The 21,940-nt window shown below is 41.6% G+C and overlaps 1 protein-coding gene across 3 annotated transcripts in view; it reads left to right on the top strand.

Annotated features, from left to right (window-relative positions):
- LOC124591732 (protein PRY1-like) overlaps positions 1–21,940 on the top strand; it is a 584,561-nt gene that overhangs the window by 433,848 nt on the left and 128,773 nt on the right. Inside the window, exon 1 of one of the 3 annotated variants that reach the window (XM_047131778.1) lies at positions 11,960–12,092. The exons of the other annotated variants lie outside the window; for them this stretch is intronic. The gene's annotated coding sequence lies outside the window, so the exon portion shown is untranslated. Of the gene's footprint in view, positions 1–11,959; positions 12,093–21,940 lie in introns of those variants that run through there. 3 annotated transcript variants of the gene reach the window in all.

Here is a 21,940-nt window from a genome sequence, read left to right as displayed (position 1 = left end):
AGAAGAAGAATCACCTGGCTGTCTGACCTGCTTTCTTCCCTTTAGTGGCACTGATATAATGAAATCTAGCATACGTTGTTTTGTTACCGTAGCACTCTCTCTTCTCTCTTTGACACGTCTTTCCTTCTGACTAACAAGTTTTTCTTCTCCCACGCATTCTTCTTGTATTCGCTCTTTATTTGGTGTCAACGTTAGAACAACAGATTTCAAAGCTCTGTCACAACTTTTCCTCTAAATATTTATTTTAGACAGCGAAATTATATCTTCAGGTGAGATAATCATATACTAGTAAAACATAAAACACTTACTGGTGGCCAACGCCACGTTATTACCATGTTCATATACTAACTACTAATAAAACAAGAATATAAAGTTACGTCAACTAAATCTGTCAACCACAGATTCATAATGTTCCCGTTATTACTAAAAACATTTTTTAATTACTCAAACTGTGAAGTTATTGTAATACCTCGTAACAAATCCCTACCAAACAGGAAGTGTTGAAATATCATACGGGAAAGGTCATAATCAACATCATCTTGAAAGTGGGAAGTCTGCTGGTAGGCAGGTGTGTGGGTAGGTAATGTACCAAACTATAAACTGTGAAGTAAGACCAAAGAAGACGACTACAGTACATACACAGTAGATCAGAAACAGATTCATTTAAATCAGAACAACCAAAGACATACACACCTCTTTATGACACATAGCCGTTATTGAAGGATAAGACAGCTGAAAGTGTGGCCTGCAACCAGAAAAACAACCTGTAAATTGGACTTACAATAACGGACAAATCCACTTGTCATGTAGTAAATATTGGGTTAGGTGAGGAGGTATGAAGATAAATTAAGAATATACGCTAGCTGCAATTACGGGAGAATTCGGTATTTCACAAAATCTACATCAGTCAACGTGAACACCCACTACAAACGAAAATAACTAGGAAAATGTTTGCTTATGCAACCAATTTGGTGACAATGGAAGCTGACGTAGAATAAATGATTTCATAAAGAGGTAAGACTGAAATACATGATTCAGTAGTTAAAACACAGTCCTCGTATTGGGATAAGCAGGACTGGCTTTGGTCTTCGCTTGTTTTCCGAAACCACTTCGGGCACATGGCGATGACTGAGTTCAGGAAGCTACTGCTCCATATCTAAGATATCACAGCGTTTGTGATGGTTTTTCTTTCTTATCTTTCGATTGAAAACTTATACGAGTGTATAAATGTCAATAATTGGGTGTTATTCGACTCCAGGGACTAGCGTTTAGTTACAGCATACCAGTTGTAGTATACTTCTTTAATGACGGACAAGAGCACTTTTCTGTAAAACGGCATTGTTCGTAAAATCTATGATCTGAGCTTGAAAATCACAGGTGTGATGTGACATGTAGTGATAATGTGAGATGCCATCGGTGACCGTTCATTGCCCACTGCTGCAGCTTGTCTTCTGAAACAAACACCATCCATCCTGACTATCGGCGACACATTCTTTAATACGTACTTTCGTTGTTCCCTGTATTTTGCTGGACGCATTGTCTTGCAGCGGTTCTTCTGGTTACTTCTTCAATGCTGCAGCTCGCCTTCGCTGCGAGGCCATTTCTTGTGACAAGATTTTTAAAAAAATGTTCTTTCTCGTGTAGTCAAAAGACTAGAAGGTTTTCTATCGTGCACTTTGATCTATGTCTTCATCTACATCAGTACTCCGCAATCCACCTCATCGGATCTGACTGAAGGTATAATGTATCAGTACCAGTCATTTCCTGTTCCGCTCGCATATGGAGCGATGGGAAAACGGCTATGTATTCGTCCTAGTGCGAGACCTAATTTCACTTATCTTCCTCATCCTTTCGCGCAACGTACGTTGGCGACAGTAGAATCGTTATCCAAACTTCCTCAATGGAGTTTTTTCGCGATAAGAACATCGTATTCCCTCCACGGATTCTCATTTCAGTTTACGAAGCGTCTGTATAACAGCCGCGTGTTGATCGAACCTACCGTAACACATATAGCAGCCCGCCTCTGAATTGTTCCAGCATCTTGCTGTAATCCGGTGGGGGATTCCAAAAATTCGAGCAGTACTTAAGAGTGGTCGCATAAGTGTTGTATACGCGTTCTCCTTTGTAAATGAGTCAAACTTTCGTCAAACTCTTCCAGTAAACAGAGTCACTCCCTACCCGCTTTGCAACGTCACGCCTAGGTATTTAACCGACGCGATTATGTCAAGCAACACACCTCTAATACCGTATTCGAATATTACACGATTTTTTCCCCTACTCTTCCGAATTTACATTTTTCCACATTCATCACACTAAATAGATATTCTGTCCAAGTCATCTTTTGTCCTTCTACAGTCACTCAACAAACGATACTTTCCCGTACAACGTCAGCAAACAGTCTTACTATGAAGTATGTTGAGGATTGGTTCTTTGATACTTCAGATTTATTTGGCATGGAGGTGCTACAGAACAGGAAACGATGCATCCACAGATTCTGTAACTGTGTAATATTCATTCTGATGGCATCTGCCTTTCTGATTCTCAATGATAAGAGAGCATTAAGCTTTAGCAAATCGCGTCTGCAAACTCTAGAATAAACTGCTGTGTCTGCCACAGATGAGAGAAAGCAACGAGTAATTGCAGAAAAATAAGCTGATGTTAAAAATTTATACAAGTTGGTAAACAATATATTTCAATCACTGCAAGTAGAGAAAAACTAGAAATTGTTCACAATAGCAGAAAATGGATACTAATGGTATACGGCCGCGATTTACTGGGCAGTCGCTAATTCTGAATCCACACGATATACCATTGAAACCAATGTCGTTACTACGCTGTTTGTTCACAACGAGTTTCATCAGACGCTACGTAAATCTTATATAAAGGCAGTGCCTTCTGTCGCGTCAGAAACAGAAGCTAATCTATTTCAGTATATTAAGACAATTTTTAAAATAAATATCAGCATTTCGGTTGCGTATTTATTCGTTTAGTAACCAGAGACGTACATGTACGAAAATTACATCTTTAAGGTAAATTATACATCTAATGAAACAATGGCCAAATAAATATGTAAAGTAACACATTTTAGTTTCATTTGGCGTGACTTTTGTGGAATGATATCATGATACGGAACTTGAACTTTTGCTTTAATTTTTAAAGTAATGTCTTCAAAGAAACTGCCAGTTACCGGTCTCGTTACCACTGGACAACAACGCACAATAATGCAGTGGTGAATATAACTGGTTCGAATCCTTACGTTGGAATTTTTTTTTTACGATTATTGTCTGGAGAGGAGGAGGAGAGTTCCTGACTATACCAGCCTGAGCGCCAAGGTCTCATGAAGTTTGCGATCATATCGCCTGAATGCGGTAGTTTTGAACTTTTAAAAAAAATCTGTACATCACAGTCCGCTGCTGAACCTGTACTACATAACGTTTTTTATGAAATCCCTTACTGCCTCTAAAGCCAAAGTGGTGTCTCTTTCAAGAACGTAAACAGAACATACCCTGAAGACTATAGCTGAGAAGTCATTTCGCTATATACCATATGTTGTAATTTTAAAACAATAGACTGCAATTTATAACAGACTAGCGAACCAGGCAATGATTTACAGTTACTAAATATATATTGGATATACGTCCTAATATCCTTCTCCTACCTCTCTCTGCCCATCACCACCTCCCCCTCTCTATGTCCATCTCCTCCCCCTCTCTCTATGACCTTGTGCATTGTTCATAGCTTTTTTTTTTTATTTGAGTAATCAGTCTTCTGAGTGGACTGTAGTTCCCTCTGATAGTATGGAAGTCATTCCCTTATGTCTTAACAGAGGTTATATCATTTTGTCCCTTCTCTTTATCAGTGTTTTCCACATATTCCTTTCCTCTCCGATTCTGCGCAGAATCTCCTCATTCTTACCTTATCAGTCCACTTAATTTTCAACATTCGTTTGCACCACCACATCTCAAATGCTTCGATTCTCTTCTGTTGCCGGTTTCCCATGATCCATGTTTCACTACCATAGAACGCTGTGTTTCAAATGTACAGTCTCAGTAATTTCTTCATCCAAGTAAGGCCTATGTTTGATACTACCAGACTTCTCTTTGCCAGGAATGCCATTTTTCCCAGTGTTAGTCTGATTTTGATGTCCTCCTCGCTCCATCCGTCATTGGTTATTTTGCTACCTAGGTAGCAGAATTCCTCAACTTCATCTACTTCATGAACATCAATCCTGATGTTAAATTTCTCGCTGTTCGCATTTCTGCTACTTCTCATTACCTTCGTCTGTTTTCGATTTACTCTTAATCCATATTCTGTACTCATTAGATTGTTCATTCCATTCAGCAGGTCATGTAATTTTTCTTCACTTTCACTGAGGATAGCAGGGTCATCAGCGAATCGCGTCACATATCCTTTCACATTCAATTCTTAATTCCTCTCCTGAACCTTTCTTTTATTTCCATCTTTGCTTCTTCGATGTGTTTATTGCGGTTGCAAACAAAAACCTGATTGTGTGTTGAAGTTGCTTAAAATGATTGGGTAAATCGGTTAGGATCACTGGTACATGGAATATGAGAGAGGCTGCTCCAGCTGGTGCATCTATGAAGGTAGTAGCTTCAGTGACGGTATTACACATAGTTTAAATCTGCGAACGGGTAGGATTACAAAATCACAGTCCATATCAATATCTGATCATGATCAGATAAGCTGAAAATACAGCTTTCCTGTTTCCTGTTAAAACTAACAGCGAAGAAAAAAAAGAAAGAAACAATGCAACGTCGTAAATAAAACGAAAATATATAGCAGAAACAAGTTGTGTAATAATTTAAATGCCCTGCTATCATAGTTAAAAATGACTGCGAGAAAGAAAATGAAATAGCACATATTCACAGGACAGCATTTCCTTTATCGCTGTCGGTTTTTACAAGACACTTGTACACTGTTCTTTTAAAAAGTGTATAGCTTATGTCCATCTGAACATTTGTTAGATTATTGTGTAAATATCTGAAGTAAATAGTTCAAGAACTTTTCGAGAATTTTGGTGACAACGTTAAACGTCTTGTTTGTGTATAAAAGTATAGATTATTCGTGGAAGATGAACATTTGGACTTGAAAGATTGTTCGGTATTAAACTACTAATACACACAGAGAGAATAAACCTGAAATTTTTATGAACTTTGTAGATGTCCAAAACGCTTTTGATAACGTTTCAAGAGGTCGTCTTAGGCGAAATTGGGAAACGAATAATATTGCAAGTCTCAAGGGAACGAATCCGTAATATTAGTTATGACGACCGCCCGTACAAGGAATTTCCAACTATCCAGGGAGAAGGACAAATCTGCTATGCATTCCCTGCGCTATTAAATATTTACGTAGACGGCCTTTCTAGGAAGTAGATTTTAGTTGAGTACTGACTCAGTCTTGCATGCCATTTTACAAACCGACAACTGATAGTTACACAAGGGTCTCAAAATGATAAACAGAGTGCAGATACAAATTACACGCAGTCTGGAAAACGTGGTTCACATCATCCACTGTGACAAACAACGGAAATTTTGAAGATAATTTGTGGCCTTACGTCGTAATAACCGAGGAAGTAACACATTGTAGCATGGTCTGAGAACGTCCGAAGTCAGTTGAGTACATACTCTGTGTTTCAGGCAATAATTTGCTTTCTAATGACAATGCATGTAGAATATTTCTTTAGTCAGACGAAATAGTCATTACTGTGAGCGTTGACAACATCTAAAATCAATCTGATTTTTATACTGAGGTTCTGTAACTTTTAAACGACGGTACAGCACTAGATTGCAGTTCCTACTGCTCGGAATAGCAGAAGATATGAGATGGACGACGGCGTCAAACTAGGAGAAATTAGTGGATACAGGAAGATTACGAAGAAATCTGTCCCCATATTTCCACGTAACTACTACTGCCCACATATAGTCATTCAAACAAACATTTAAGTGTCTCCCCTCAAAATGGCTTTCCAAGGTTTGGATTCTTCAGTTCAACACTATCTCTGGGACAATCCCTTTCATCGTTTTTGCTCATAACAGAATACTGAAAACATCGTCATTGAACTTCAGTACCGATAAACAACTTTCTTCATTTTAATTTATATCAGGAAAAATTCTTAATTGATGCATTTAAAAAATTTTAAATCCATATGTGTCTTAAGCAATATAAGGCTGAAATGCTGCTAACATATGTCTCTGACTTTGAGGTACGAGTACTTGGAACTTGACCAATCACCAGTTTGAACGCTGTTTTGAACACGAGGATGTTCCACTAGGAGTGGGCCGATTGGAGGTTATAGGCTCTTGGCTTCATCCAGTCTGTCATCTGGTTCACAAAGCCCACAGTTAACGCAGAATCGTAAACACAGTGTAACTCAAATATTTCACTTGCGCACATTTCTGCTTTCGGTGAGTCTTGTTGTTGTTGTTGTTGTTGTTGTTGTCGTCTTCCATCCGAAAATCCGCATGATGGCACTCTCTGCGCTGTGCTCATCTCTACATACCTACTGCTTCCTACGTGGCAAACGGTTATTGAAAACTATATGTTATCATTACAATCACATTATGGCCTATTGCTAATGCATTTAAAAAGTCCTCTGTGAAGATAGGTTTTCTTACTAAGGAAAGAGTTGGTTTGTGTCTTCATCACAAGTTTGAAAAGCGAGTCTTGTCAAGAGTATTATGCTGGGCAGTCAGGGCGTAATTTCAATATGCGTTTCCGGGAGTACACTTTTACTAGTAATATGAGTGCGTTAGAATGTCATATTAGAGACAATAAGCACTTATTACAGATTTTACTGTGTTCAAATTACAGCAGCTTTGAAATGCTGCAGCTACGACCATGTTTAATACAATTTGAGTCCTTTATTATACTTTTTAATAAGCACTAAGTAATACAAGAATTATGCTTAATGTTATAGTCACCAACGCAACGTGCGTGTATAATTGTTTACCATGAGCAACGTCGAGCTCCCTACGTCAGCAGGACTCCAATCGTGTTGCAGAATGTAGTAGGAAGTGATAAGATACTTTGTATTGATTTCAATAGTTATTTTACTAAGCTGTACTGCATTATTGCAATGTATTCCTTTTAACATGTCTTATGTCGTTGTTTAATGCCACAGATCTGAGGATGGAATTCTCCTGGTATGCGTCTTGAGACAACAAATAAAATTATTTTAGCGATCAAGACAAGTGTTTTACCGTGTAGTATTTCGTGTAAGTTGCCTGCAGGTGAAATGGTTTTGTCATGGGTAGTTACCTCAAGGATCTCGTAGTTCCGAAGAAACGTCGTCTATTCCATCTCCCTTCTTTCGACTAACGCATTTCAATTCTTCTCGCAGTATCTAATCCCCGACGTCAACCTCCACAATTCCCTCTTCCCTTCCCATACTGATATGTTTGTTTACTTTGAATAGACACCTCTACATTCCCCCAAATTTTCAGCTTTCCCTACTTTGTCTGATACTGGCTAGTCATCTGATACCTTAATATTCATACAGATACTTTGCTTTTCTCCGGAGGTCCTGCAGGAGGAATCTGTCGTCTCCTTTGTCATGCATGCTTCAATAGCTTCGTGTCTCATGCTTTACATTTTGTATTTTCTATATATCTCATTTCTTAGACGCGTGTATTTTCTATACCTTACTTCATTTGCGGCATATTTATATTTTCTCACTTCAGTATTTAATTCAACGTCTCTTGTGTTACCCACATTTTACCAGTGGGTATTGCCATTTTGTCTATTTGCTGCTCTGCTGCCTTCACAATTTCATCTTTCAAAGCTACCCATTCGTCTTCTGTTCGTCTTCCTATCTCCAGTTCCTGTCATTCGCTGCCTAATACTCCCCACTCTCAACAACTTCCGGTTCCTTAAATTTATGCAGGTCCCAGGTTTTTTTCTGCAATTTCTTTGGCGTTCATAATCAGTAAATTAAGTCCACAGCTTCCGCTGGAAATGTTTTGTAGTTTAAAATATGATTTCAGGATATTTGTATTGCCGTTACATAATCTGTCACAAACCTTTCGGCGTCCTCAGGCCTCTTCAATGTATATAATTTCCTTTCATGATTCGTAAATCGAGTGTTTGCAGTGATTAAATTGTGCTCTTTACAACATTCTTTCAGGGGATTTCCCCCTTTCCTTCCTTTCCCGTATTACTTTTTCCTTCGTACTATCCAATTCCAGCCCGCAACTCAATTAAATTTTTGTTTCCTTTAAAAGGCAGAAATTATTGAAACGTTACAGTAACGGGAAAAAGGATTATCAGGCCAGGCAAATAACTGGACTGAACATTTAATAAATAGCACAGCTCTACATAATTTTTAATCAGTAGACAACGTCGTCACCAGCGAAACCCTGAAACTGAGGCTTGGTAAGCGGACAGTAGAGACACATATGTTGGAGAATAATACTAAAACAAACGAATCATTCGGTAAGTAGAGTAGAGTAGCGGCGGCGGAATGGTGGAGGTTGGAGGGGTGTGACAGTGTAATCGGATGGGCGAATTCTCTACCCGCTCGCGTATTCCGCGACGGTTGTTTTGTTGTATTAACTGTTCTCCGTAGACTTCTAGCGTTAATTCTCTATGAAAACTGACTGTTATACAATATCCGCTATTGCTTTGGTCAGGAAAGCACTGAGTCAGGAAAGCACTGAGTCAAGGGAGCAGTGGAATTACGCAAATATTGTAGTGCCCACACCGACCAGAGGTTATACTGACGCCAACGACGAAAAATCACTCGCAGCATGGCACCAACGTTATCTTTGGTCGCAATGGACTTTACAATATTAGTTTAGATGGTTCAAAATGGTTCAAATGGCTCTGAGCACTATGGGACTTAACATCTGAGGTCATCAGTCTCCTAGAACTTAGAACTACTTAAACCTAACTAACCTTAGGACATTGTGGTGTCGCCGCCAGACACTACACTTGCTAGGTGGTAGCTTTAAATCGGCCGCGGTCAATTAGTACATGTCGGACCCGCGTGTCGCCACTGTTAGTGATCGCAGACCGAGCGCCACCACACGGCAGGTCTCGAGAGACGGACTAGCACTCGCCCCAGTTGTGCGGACGACGTAGCTAGCGATGCACACTGACGAAGCCTCGCTCATTTGCAGAGCAGATAGTTAGAATAGCCTTCAGCTAAGTCAATGGCTACGACCTAGCAAGGCGCCATTAGTAGTTTATTGCCTGAATCTACAGAGTCTCACTTGTATCGTCAATAGCGATGTACAACAAGGATGGATTAAAGTTAAGTATTCCAGCAGCTACGTAATTTTCTTTATAGCATTCATTACGTATCCTGTTTCAGACCTGTCTCTAGCCTGCGTGAGTTAACGCGTGCCTTTCGGCTACTTCCGAGTGGCGTGGCTGTTAACCTCACAACAGACATCACACACATCCATGCCCGAGGCAGGATTCGAACCTGCGACAGTAACAGTCGCGCGGTTCCGGACTGAAGCGCCTAGAACCGCTCGGCCACCGCGGCCGGCTTAGTTTAGATCCATGCAGGTATAATAAGGGGATGCGGCGCTTCAGCCTTACACTACACGTAGCTTTGAAGACGGCGCCGCCGAGCTAGTAGCCCGCAAAAATTAGCAGACTACTGTGTACAATTGCTTCAGGTTATTAATTTCTGTCGTGTCCACGCAACAGTTCTTTCAAACGGTCAACATTACATATATTGCTTTCGTGATTAACATAGTGTCAGAAAGGCATTTTCAGACTTTCCTGGTCTTAAAGGCATATTTGATTCGGTAATAGGACGCATTTGGCCTCATTAATATAACTTTCTTTATGTAAAATGTTTCGAATGACCGAGAAGCGAACTAGGTAATGTGACAAAACTGCTTTTGTAATCCAGCATTTTCCTTAACATGGAATGACGAACTAACGTTCCGTCTAGGTGTGTCACCTTCCCGGAACTCCTAAGAACATATTTAGCTACGTCTGGACACTTTGTAACATTTCCTTCTCACAGCGCTCAACCAGAGCGCTCATCGAGCTGTAATGATAGGAAATCTAAAGCCAAATTACAGAAATAAAAGCATTGCAGTGAAAGTAACCTGTGTTTATCAAACCACGTTTATCAGGAACTAATGCTTGGGGCTCCTAACATGGCGGACGTCGGTTTCAAGTTTGTGACGTCAAGACAACGCCCCGTACTATACTCCCATGGTTACAAGTGTGCGATTCCTTAACTTCCTTGGCCATCACTTGCTTTCCTGACGAAGGCAATGGTGGTAGTTGTTGAAAGCTCAAAGTTTTCATTCCGAATTATTGTGCCATATGCACCGAGCACAGTTAATATTAATGTAACTACATGATTCCAGAGAACTTTTCAAGTTTCAAACATCAATGACGTATATGTGCAGACTGAAGCGACGAACGAAAACTCGTACCAAGTCTGGGATATGAACCCAGGTCTGTCTTCCTCGCTTCTGTCTGCATATATGTTATTGTTGTGGCCCACAGGCCTCTTTTGTCTCCGAGTAACTACAAATACATCGTTCTGAATCCGCTTACTGTATTCATAACTTGGTCTCTCTCCACGATTTTTAACGCCCCCCCCCCCCTCCACACACACACACACACACACACACACACACACACACACACTCTTCTCTCCAGTACTAAATGAGTGATCCCTCGATGTCTCAGAATGCATCCAATGAACAGGTCCCTCATTTTAGTCTAATTGTGCAACAAATTTCTGGTCTCTCCAATTCCATTCAGTGCCTCCCAGTTAGTTGCGTGGTTTACCCTCTAATCTTCAGCATTCTTCTGTAGCACACTTCAAAAGCTTCTATTATTTTCTAAATTGTTTATCTTACATGTTTCACTTCCATACATGGTTAGACTCGATACAAATACTTTCAGAAAAGATTTCCCGACACTTAAATCTATGCTCGATGTCAGCAGATTTCTCTTCTTCAGAAACACTTTTCTTGCCATCGCAAGTCTACATTCTGTATCATTTCTACTTTGCCCATCATCAGCAATTTTTCTGCCAAATAGCAAAAAGCTCATCTACTACTGTAAGTGCCTCGTTTCGTAATCTGATTCCCTCAGCGTCACTAGATTTAATTCGACTACATTGCAAAAAATGGTGCAAATGGCTCTAAGCACTATGGGACTTAACATCTGCGGTCATCAGTCCCCTAGAACTTAGAACTACTTAAACCTAACTGACCTAAGGACAACACACACATCCATGCCGGAGGCAGGATTCGAACCTGCGACTGTAGCAGCTGTGTGGTTCGGACTGAAGCGCCTAGAACCACTTAACAGCGGCCGGCAACTACATTGCATTATCATTGTTTGCTTTTGTTGTTGTTCATATTATATCCTCCTTCCAAGGCACTGTCCATTCCATATAAATGCTCTTCGAAGTCCTCTGCTGTCTCTGACAGGTAAATCTCAAGGTTATTATCTCTCCCCACTTAACCTTAATTCCAACCCCAAACTTTTCTTTGGTTTCCTTTACTCCTTGCTCAATATACAGATTGGATACCTACATCATAGTTAATGCAAAATTCTTTACCCGACTCCAAGAAATGCGAAAAGGCGCGAACATAACAGAAGCTATGAGAATGTCATTAAGAATCATATACGAGCAACGCGAGAGCATTTAACCGAGACCGTAATGCGTGGAAAAGTCTATAGAGATCTTTATAAAGCAGTTGATGTGACTGGGGTGATGGTAATGATGTAGAGGTCGAAGTGGAGACGTGCGTAACCTCCAACGAACGGGGCTCCCCGAAAGGCTGGGCGGCTAACAATGGCTTGTAGCAGCAGCGGCGGCGGCACAAACGCCAGCGCCGGCGCGTGTGTTGGCCGCTGACACACTGTCCCTCATAAGCGCTGTGCGTGCAGCCCTTCAACGCCAGCAGGTGCGCTCTGCCAGACGCCACGCTACGCCGCCAGTGAGTCGCCGGCGCGGTGTCGGAGCATGCGCACTGCTGGCGTCGCGATGCTTGATCGAAGCGGTCGCCGTCACACACCAGCTGTTGGCCAGTAGTACGCTAGATTGCGCCCAGACGGGCACGGAGCAACCAGCACGCCGACGCCAGGTTAGTCGTCATTGATCCCCGTTGGGGATGTTGTCTCTGCTTGAACAATGTCGCCGTCTCGAACGTGGGGGGCTACTGTTCACAAATTTTCAGTTACCGTTCAGAAATTCGGTGTGGTCAATACCCCGCCAAACAAATATTCCGTGAAGACATTGTTTGAAGTTGTTCCCCGAATTATGCAATTTTTAGCACCGCGATAAGAGTAACTGAGAACGATAAGGAATACATTTACAACTACTATCTAACCGATATTATCAGTTATTCATGTAGGTATCTGTAGTCAACTTCGATCATTCTAAAATAAGTCTGTACGATTAGCAACGCGGATTGTTCGACTCCAAAATACACGTTTCAAAACATGACATGTCAAGCATCTCCCGTAAGCTACGACATAGTAGGGACATTAACGCGAAGGAAGCCATCTAGATCGCCCAAAATATTTTCGTGTATTACCACTTGGCTAGCGGCATCAAAACTTAGAAATCGTTAAAGTCTGTGTTCACAGACAGGTGCAGTAGGCATAAATTTTATGTCCGCTGACTCTAAACTTTATTTTACAAGGTCTATGTTTTGATTTGGTGATTGAAGTAGCCGAAACTTTGTAATACACGAAAATATATTGAGCGAACTAGACAGTTTTCTTCGCAAAGTCGATGATTGTATTCTCATTTTTTGAACTTGCTTCCTTTATTAATAAAGTCAAGGAAGCAGTTATCAACGAGAACTTAATCAGCTTGTTAGGTATTGTGGTTCTAAGATTATACCAAGAACATGTCATGTTTCTTGCTCTTGGTCAATCAAAGTGGTTGGGAAAACCAAAAGTATTGCTACTTACATAGCATATGTAATGAATGCTATTGCACGAATCTTTCGTCTTTACCGTCGTGCCACAAGTGATAGGGTAGGCTGTGAAGTCAGTTGGTCAACAAGAGTAGTCTGTTTGAACGAATCATCTTGTAAATTATCTTCAAAACCTGCATTAATTCAAGGTAATTACGCAAAACTTTATTCCGGAATGATAGAAAATAACGGTCTACTGTTTTGCTGCTGCACTATCTCGCTTGTAGATTTGATCCTTTTGGCTGCTTTTCGTTGGCCTCACAAAGTACACGGATGTAGAGCAGCACGAATACTTGCTGCTCTTGTAGTACTGGTATGCTCCACATCACATTTGGTTTATAACTTCCGATACGCAGTGCGCGAGAAAAAACTGTTCTTGGTTCCTCAGCCTTCAAGAAGTTCTCATCTGCTTCTGCTATTTTCTGTTTCGGAAGCACGGAACCTGAAGAAAAATACACATCGAGTGCCTTATTTGTCGTATTGAATCACTCTCATATTTATTATGAATATATAATGGCAGGGAAGTGATCGTTGGTTCAGTTTCGCCGGTTCTCGAAATTTACCGCTTTGTCCAGCCTTGTAGAGAAGAATGGATTGACGTGTTCTCAGGCCATCAAACAGATAGCGTGACTCTGCCTAGCAACATTTCTCGCTCTATCGTCTGTTCAGTGCCGTAGAATTCTCACGCGTTGGAACAATGGTAAAAGATACAATGCAAGAGCGCGTTGTAAATAGCCTCTCTCGTAGATAAGAAGCGTTATTTTGTTATTGTTCAGTGTAACTTAAAGTGCTTGTTCGGTAAAGTGTAACTTCAGATCATGCATTTTCGAGTAATTACTTCAAAATACTTGGTTTTCTCTTATTGTAATCCAAATCATAACAGAAAAATTTCAACATTCACATAACGACAGTACTTGGCCATTTTCTGCTTTTCCTTGAGAGTCCTTGGTGATCGCTGACTTTAGGTTTAGGAGAGTTCACTTGTCTGAATACACATCCTAATTGCGGCTTTTATCTAGATTAATTTTTGAGTAAAAATACCGCAATTTGTGACGACTGTTTATTTGTAATCGATCAGGTTATAGCATTGATTTTAGCATCAAGGAAGAGAGCTACTACGGAAGGGGAGACGACAGATGTTTTTAAGGGATAAATATTGTCGCTGCTACGTATTGTTCGCTCTTCTGTCTTTTAAGTGCTTGGACCAGCATCTGCTTTTTAAATGGTTGGACCGGCAGGGAAAGGCTTTTTCTTATCAGTGTTAGGACCAGAATAGACGAAGATCCGCGAAGAAAGTATCATCCGAACTCACACTGGGTGTGATTTACGGAAAGCTAAATTATAATGACTGGACTGGTACTTGAACACTATTTTGACGGCCAGCCTGTTGGTCTGACCTGTGCACCGCAATGTCCTGTCGGTAGATGACGCACAAAAGTTAAAAAACTTTAAGAGTATCGTTCTCTGGTAATATTGTGTACCGAAACCGGCTACGAATATTCATGTTTATTTGTTGGCAACTGGCAACAATAAACTTGTTGTGGCCGGCCGCGGTGGCCGTGCGGTTCTAGGCGCTGCAGTCCGGAACCACGGGACTGCTACGGTCGCAGGTTCGAATCCTGCCTCGGGCATGGATGTGTGTGATGTCCTTAGGTTAGTTAGGTTTAAGTAGTTCTAAGTTCTAGGGGACTGATGACCTAAGATGTTGAGTCCCATAGTGCTCAGAGCCATTTGAACCATTTGAAACTTGTATCATTCGATATCAATACCGGACGCATTAAAGCCACACCAAAAACGTTCGCATTTGAAGCCTCCATTTTCTATAAACACTTAACCTCATTGACTGAATGTACTGATTGTCTCACGAGGAATAGTAAATATCTTAGGAGGTATTCCATACAATAGGTGTCAAAATTTTTGTTTTTAAAGATTCAGTTGTTAGAATGTAATCACAACTACTACTCACAGAATGTGTTCTGGGAGGCAAATAATTGAGTTCAAAGCTGATTTTCATGAATTTCACCCTAACTTCAACGCACTCTCGAATTCCCTTGACAATGGCGCGTGTAGCGTTTGTGCGCTTGGTTGGGAGTTACGTTATGAGGGCCAGCATTACACGTATTTAGAAAGATGAATTCGTCTCTTATGCTTACCTTTTCTGTTGTAGACTTCGCCTTCCAACCATCCCAGCAGGCAAAAATCTATAGGGGGGAAGGTTCGGGCACTTTGATGGCCAAGAAACGTGACAATTTCTGCCAATCCATCTTCCGATGAACGTTAGATTTAGATGATGCCTCACCAGACACAGTAAATGGGCATCCGATGAGGCTGGAACCTCGTTTTGAAAGAAGTCTTACGAAACGATGCAGCAACACGGACTCACTCAGCTGATTCTCTATCATACAGCACGTGAAGCACTATTGAAAATGTATCTCCACAAGACATGTGGGTATTTATCGAACCACCGATGTGAGTTACGACTGTTACTGATATCCTCACTAGTGAAAGTGGCTTCGTCAGAAACAATACTAATGGCATAACTCGGCGATTTTGGACTGGGTAACAACAAAATTTCGATCGTCATTTTCGTCTCCTCCTCCAACTCGTTGAATCCGCAATAAGTGGAAATGATAGAACCGTTGCACGCCTAATGTTTGTCGTATTCTTGTACGTGGAACACCGATACGTTAAAAGGATTAAGTTTTGCTAATCGAATAATGTGTTCTAATTAATTCACATTCTGTTCACTTCCAATTCAGATGAAATAGGACTGCTGGACACTGTGTCAGTCACATTCCATTTAGTGGAATCACGAGTGAATCTGGTACTCTGCTGCTGGGAAATAGTCTACCTTACTATAAGCAGCATTGTTTCCATTGCTACCTTCGCAGGTTCGAATCCTGCCTCGGGCATTGATGTCCTTAGGTTCGATGTCCTAATGACCTCAGATGTTAAGTCCCATAGTGCTTAGAGACACTTGAACGTTTCCATTACAAAGTACGTACACAAAAACCATATGCCGCACTCAGCATTTGTAAGTACGTGCGGCATGGTTAAACAACGAGGTAGAATTAGGCAATTGATCACAACAATAGTGGAAAAATTGAATAATGTAAACTTAAACACAACTTCACAGCATCAACAAATAAATGCTTAGTAATTGAAGCACCAACACACGAAATGAAAGCTTATCTCTTCGTCGCCTGATATATGGAATGTTAATTAATCTGTTCTAGGACCACCTAAAGTATCTACAGCAGGTGCAAATATGGGAAGTCTATTTTTTTATTGACATAAAGGTACTTCATTTTGGAAAAATTGTAGATTTTTGACCTTCATGAACAATCATAATGTCCGGTCACATACGTGATCACCTTTCAACGGCCTGGATAACCATCTTTTGCAGCGCACGCCGCTGGAATAGTGCCAGTGAGGTTCTGGAGGGTACCGATCGAGATGCTCCTACAGATTCTCGATTGGGCTTTAATCAGGGGAGTTTGGTGGCAAGGATGCTCTTCGAACCACGGCCGCACACTGCGAGCTGAGTTACACGTTGCATTCTCCCACTGTAGATGCCATCGTGCCGAAGCAAAAAGAGCTGCATGTAGAGGTGGACGTTCAGTTGCGATATCGGCGTGCAATCTGCAGCCTTCTTCGCCAATGAATAGCAGTCGGCATCGGTCACGTACCCGGCGTCTGCTGCGGAGGCCCAAATGCAGCAACGTTCGCTGAGCGGTCGTTGAGGAGATAGTATTGCTAGCCACTTGGCTCTTCTGAGCGGTCAGTTGCTCAACAGTTGAACGTCAATTCGACTTTACACACCTCAGCAGCCATCTTTCGTCCTTGTCATCAATGGACCGTGGTGCACCACAGTTGCTCAAAATGGTTCTGAGCACTATGGGACTTAACATCTGAAGTCACCAGACCCCTAGACTTAGAACTACTTAAACCTAACTAACCTAAGGACATCACACACATCCATGCCCGAGGCAGGATTCGAACCTGCGACCGTAGCAGCAGCGCGGTTCCGCACTGAAGCGCCCAGAGCCACTCGGCCACAGCGGTGCTGCTTTTGAATAGCACCGTATTCCAGGCATTGTATGCTTTATCCACGGCGGCACGCGCACTTTTTACAGACTGTCTTTACAGAAGTGCTTCCACCCTTGGTCAGATGAATCGCCCTGTTTTCGCATTACAACAACGGCTGCGCTCTTTTTGCGTCCTCCCGTCCTGATAGTGCTGCCATCTGCCGCCTGAGAGTGGTTATTGCAAGTTGACGTACAGCACTGGCGGGGTGTGGCCAAGCGGTTCTAAGCGCTTCAGTCTGGAACCGCGCGGCCTCTATGGTCGCAGGTTCTAATCCTGCCTCGGGCATGGATATGTGTGATGTCCTTAGGTTAGTTAGGTTTAAGTAGTTCTAAGTTATAGGGGGCTGATGACCTCAGATGTTAAGTCCCATAGTGCTCAGAGCAAAGCCAGCACTGGCGGTGGGCACATTAATCTGAATGGACCACGTATAACAAGTTCACTAAAAAGGCGAAACGATGATTAACATTAGTTATTTCTGTTCGAAAAGCTCATAAAATCGCACTATAATAATTGTGTATGGATCCTCTCCCAAGAAAGTACAAAAATTCTTTAAAGGTGTTTTGATGAAAGTGAATGGTAGCCTGGTCTAGAAAGCGTTTAAACCGAATGTCAGATCGTAAGGCTTGCTGTCGCTCCGCTTCTGCCCATTGGCCAGCCCCTAATCTTGCAAAAATTTAACGACCGTTTCTTAACAGCACTTCTGTCAAGGGAGTTGCTCAACTGAACCTTATACGGCGTTCCAGTGGTGAGAGTGCTGCTTTGGGTATCTGAGTAGAATTTTTCTTAATATTGGCGACTGAGACCGGGTCAGATGATATAGTTGCTGAACAGGTCAAAGAAAACTTGAAACTCATTTCAAATAGGTGCCCCACTGATATAACTTTAGTTAGTGGTGAGTTCAAACTACCCTCGATATGTGTGGGAAAATACATGTTTTAAAGAAGGTGGCAGGCATAAATGATAGACCGAAAGCGTACTAAATGCTTTCTCCGAAAATTATTTTGGGCAATTAGTTCAGGAGCCCACTCGAAATTTAAATGGTTGCGAAAACATACTTGACCTCTTAGCAGCAAATAATCCGGACTAAATAGGGAGCATCATGACAGATAGAGGAGTTAGTGACCACCAGGCTGTTGTAACTAAACTGAGTACAATAACGTCCAAACCCATCAAAAACAAACGCAAAATACATCTATTTTAAAAAGCAGATAAAAATTCGTTTCTTTTTTTCCTAAGAGAGAGTACACTCCTTCCAATCTGACTATTGTAAGCGTAGACCGGATGCGGTTTAAATTCAGAGAAATAGTATCGATGGAAATTTAGGAATATATACCAGATAAATTAATAAGAGAATGTACTGCCCTCCCTCGCTCCTTGTACACAAAACGATCAGAACACTGTTGCAGAAGCAATGAAAAAAAAATGTGCATTTGACTAAAGATGTGCTTCTAAAAGTAGGCTAGGATTCTGCTTTCCAGATATCATTAGCCGGTCGTTGTGACCGAATGGTTCTAGGCGCTTCAGTCCGAAACCGCGCTGCTGCTACGGTCGCAGGTTCGAATCCTGCCTCGGGCATGGATGTGTGTGATGCCCTTAGGTTATTTGGGTTTAAGTAGTGCTAAGTCTAGGGGACTGATGACCACAGATTTCAACTCCCACAGTGCTTTGAGCCATTTCAACCAGATACCATTTTGAAATTATTTTGGACTATGACAACCTCCTTTCGTTCCGCCGTTTCCCATTCCCTACAGGGTCAGCGTTGTTATACAGGGTGTAACGGGTATTAGTGCAGATATTTCTACTGGTGGCTGTGGACGGTGTACGGATGGACATTACAGGAGTATTTACGTCATTTGCAGACTAATAGGTGTAGCTATTACTACTCGGATGGTTTTAAGTTGGGTAGTACCTCGATGTACATATAGCAAGAGCAAGCCATTAATGTTTACTCTCCCATCGGCGGCAGGTGTCGAAGTGTGGACCCAAAACGGTTAGTTTATACTTACAGGCGTAGTTCACTTTGTGATGCAGTTATGACCGTGCAGAAAACGTTGGGTCTTAAGGTTTGTGACGTGGTTGTGATAAGATTGTTGGACGCAGATAAAAAACAAGCAAACACAGATGTCTACATATTAGCGTACCACGTAAAAAAAATATCTGCACCTATACTCATTGCACCCTATAAATCAGTTTTGGCAATGTAAGTGGCATACTGTGGCCAGATGCCCTTCCTGACTCCTCCAATTGACATGGGAAGGAATCTGTGCACCCCAAGTCTACGTCGTGTGTGGATCTTATGGTCAACAGTGATAACGTTTTCTAACCCTTTCCGTAGAATGTATTTAAGGCAGGACGTGGGTACCAGGCCGTTATTTACCTTGTCGGATGTGGGAAACAGCCTAGAAATCACATCCACGCTGGGCGGCTCACCAGCCCTCGTCTATCAGCGATGCGTTTCAAGTCCTCCCCATGCATCAGAAGCGCCTTCCACGAATTCTTCTCCTGTGCTAATCTTTCTTCCCAGCGTAGCATTTGCAACTTACATCCTTAATTATTTGATAGATGCATTCCAGTCTCTGTCTTCATCTCTCGGCTGTTCGGATAATCAGAAGAGCATGGAAAGAAACTGATTTCATAAACCTGCCTCAGGTTCGCAGTCCACAACAAACACCAATTCATACAATAACCGACGCTGCAGCGAACGTACTTGAAATAACGATTCCAATTGCTCACTGCTGTCTTCCAACAAGCGGCTACATTTACAGTGCTGTCCACCAGGTAGCAGCACCCCTCATTCCCCCTTGGGGAGGGATGCCCATATTTACTTCTCTCCTTGATTCTACACCCTCTACTATTCATCCTAAAAATGCCTGTACAACATCAATTTTAATTTGTACTATCTTCTTTTCAGTGGTTCATTATGCATTATAACAGTCTTTTTGTAACTGATTTTCAGGACTATACAAGTAGTACAAGGTCAACAGCAAAACGAAGATGGTTTTGTATACGTTTCATTGTCTGGAGACATCCTCCAGAACTGATAAAATTAGTAGTACTAATTGGGATTGCCTTAATTACGTGGTGGTCAGCACTGAAAAGTGTGTGCGGTCCTGGATCAACTAACAGATTACCCGTATTTTGTTGCGTTTTCAAATGCTTCAATACCGTCGTGCAATAATACGCACCTCGTAAAACAAGTGAGTGTCAATTAAGCTGTCGATATTTAAAGTAAACAATGGACTAATAAATCTCAGAGAAACTTTAAAGTCAACGGTTTTATAGTGGCCGTTTCTGGCTCAGAAAATTTGGCGATTGGAGAGTTTTCACGGAATGTTAATGATTGCGCCTATCGTGTTGTGTACACAGGCGTACCGAGAATTCCGTTTCACCAAGTTTCTACAATGAGTCAACCGTTTCCCGCCAACAGTAGCGACAGACATGCTGGCGCCGAGCCGGCGAGCAGCGTGCCTCGCGCGGTACGAATAGAAAACGGGACTGCGTGACAACATTCGGCACGCTCAGGCCATGGCACGCCGCTAAGTGAGAGTTTACTAATGAGGCCGCCACGAGGAGACTCAGAGTAATTACACTGTCCTACTGTCGTTACCCTACAGGGCAGGTCTTCCTCCGGAACGGCAGCCTTGACCGTGGAACGGGCAGTTGACAAATCATAAGCCAGTCTTTCATTGTTAAGCAACAAACAATTTACGTTTGTTGGTAGTGTAGTACACCCTGGAGCACTGCAACTTAATCAGATGGTATGTTTTTTACACAGTAAATACCAAAACATTTCTTGTAATGCGTACCCAACAGCGCCAAGGTTTTTAAAGGAATTCACATTACCACCATAAGCTGCTTTTAGTGAATAACACTTTATTGACCACTAGTTTCGGCCGGAATTTCCATTTTCAGATCGACGTATATAACAGAAAGAATACCACAAGAAAAGGTGGAAGTGTACAGTTATCTTTATTTATAAAGCCTTTCGCTGCGTTTTTCTGTCTGTTTGTATTCTCAGGAATTACTATGCAGACCCTCATAAGCTTGTTTGTCAGTTTCCTTTTTCTTGCCACGAGTCTGTGAAATAAGCCGGTACACGCACCAACAAAGTTTGTAAATTTCACCTCACTTTTGAAGCTGTTCATGTATGCCGTATTTTGACACTAGTGGGAATGGCTGCACTTGCAGATAAAGCATTTCTAACACCGACTATGGCACCGTGTTTAAAGAAGAAGAAAACAAGACGTTGCTGAATGAAATGGTTCAAAATAAGAGAGAAATACTCACATGAAAACCTGTTTAAGAAAATGTCACAGTCTTAACGTGATGATTGCATCAACATTCTGTGAATGTACAGAGACATTTTTAATAACTTGTTTAAATTTATTTCTCTCCCACACTGAAAAAGAATACACAAATATGAGAATTTTTTCTCTTGTACTTGGTCCTATAATGTCAGTACATTAAAATATAACAGCTTGGGAACATATGGTCTACATCGTCCGTGAAACAACCGGAGAACTTAGGTTTTTTTTGTTTGTTTTTATTGCACTGCCGCTTGTATGTTGTGTGTGGAAGATTGATTTTCATTTTAACCTTTTCCTGCGTAATATATGGTTGGAAAAGATGACACATCTACCAATTTGGTAATCGACAGTGCCATTTTGTTTTTATCCTTGATCAGGGGCGGTGGCAAGGGTGGATGACTGAAAACGAGAGATTTGGAGTGATGAATCACGCTGTACTCCGTAGCAATCCGGTGGAAGGATTTGGGTTTGGAGAGTGGCTGAAGAATGTTAGGTGTCATCATGTGTAGTGCCAGCAATGCAGCATGGTGGAGGTGGTGTTTCGGTATGCGGGTGTTCTACATGGTTAGGGTGTGGTCCCCTTATTGCCCTTAAGAAGACGCTAAATGCAGA

Source organism: Schistocerca americana, chromosome 1 (assembly GCF_021461395.2).
Source record: "Schistocerca americana isolate TAMUIC-IGC-003095 chromosome 1, iqSchAmer2.1, whole genome shotgun sequence".
Taxonomy (NCBI): domain Eukaryota; kingdom Metazoa; phylum Arthropoda; class Insecta; order Orthoptera; family Acrididae; genus Schistocerca; species Schistocerca americana.
The sequence above is the reverse complement of the archived record's forward strand: the minus strand, read 5'-3'. Positions and strand labels throughout refer to the sequence as shown.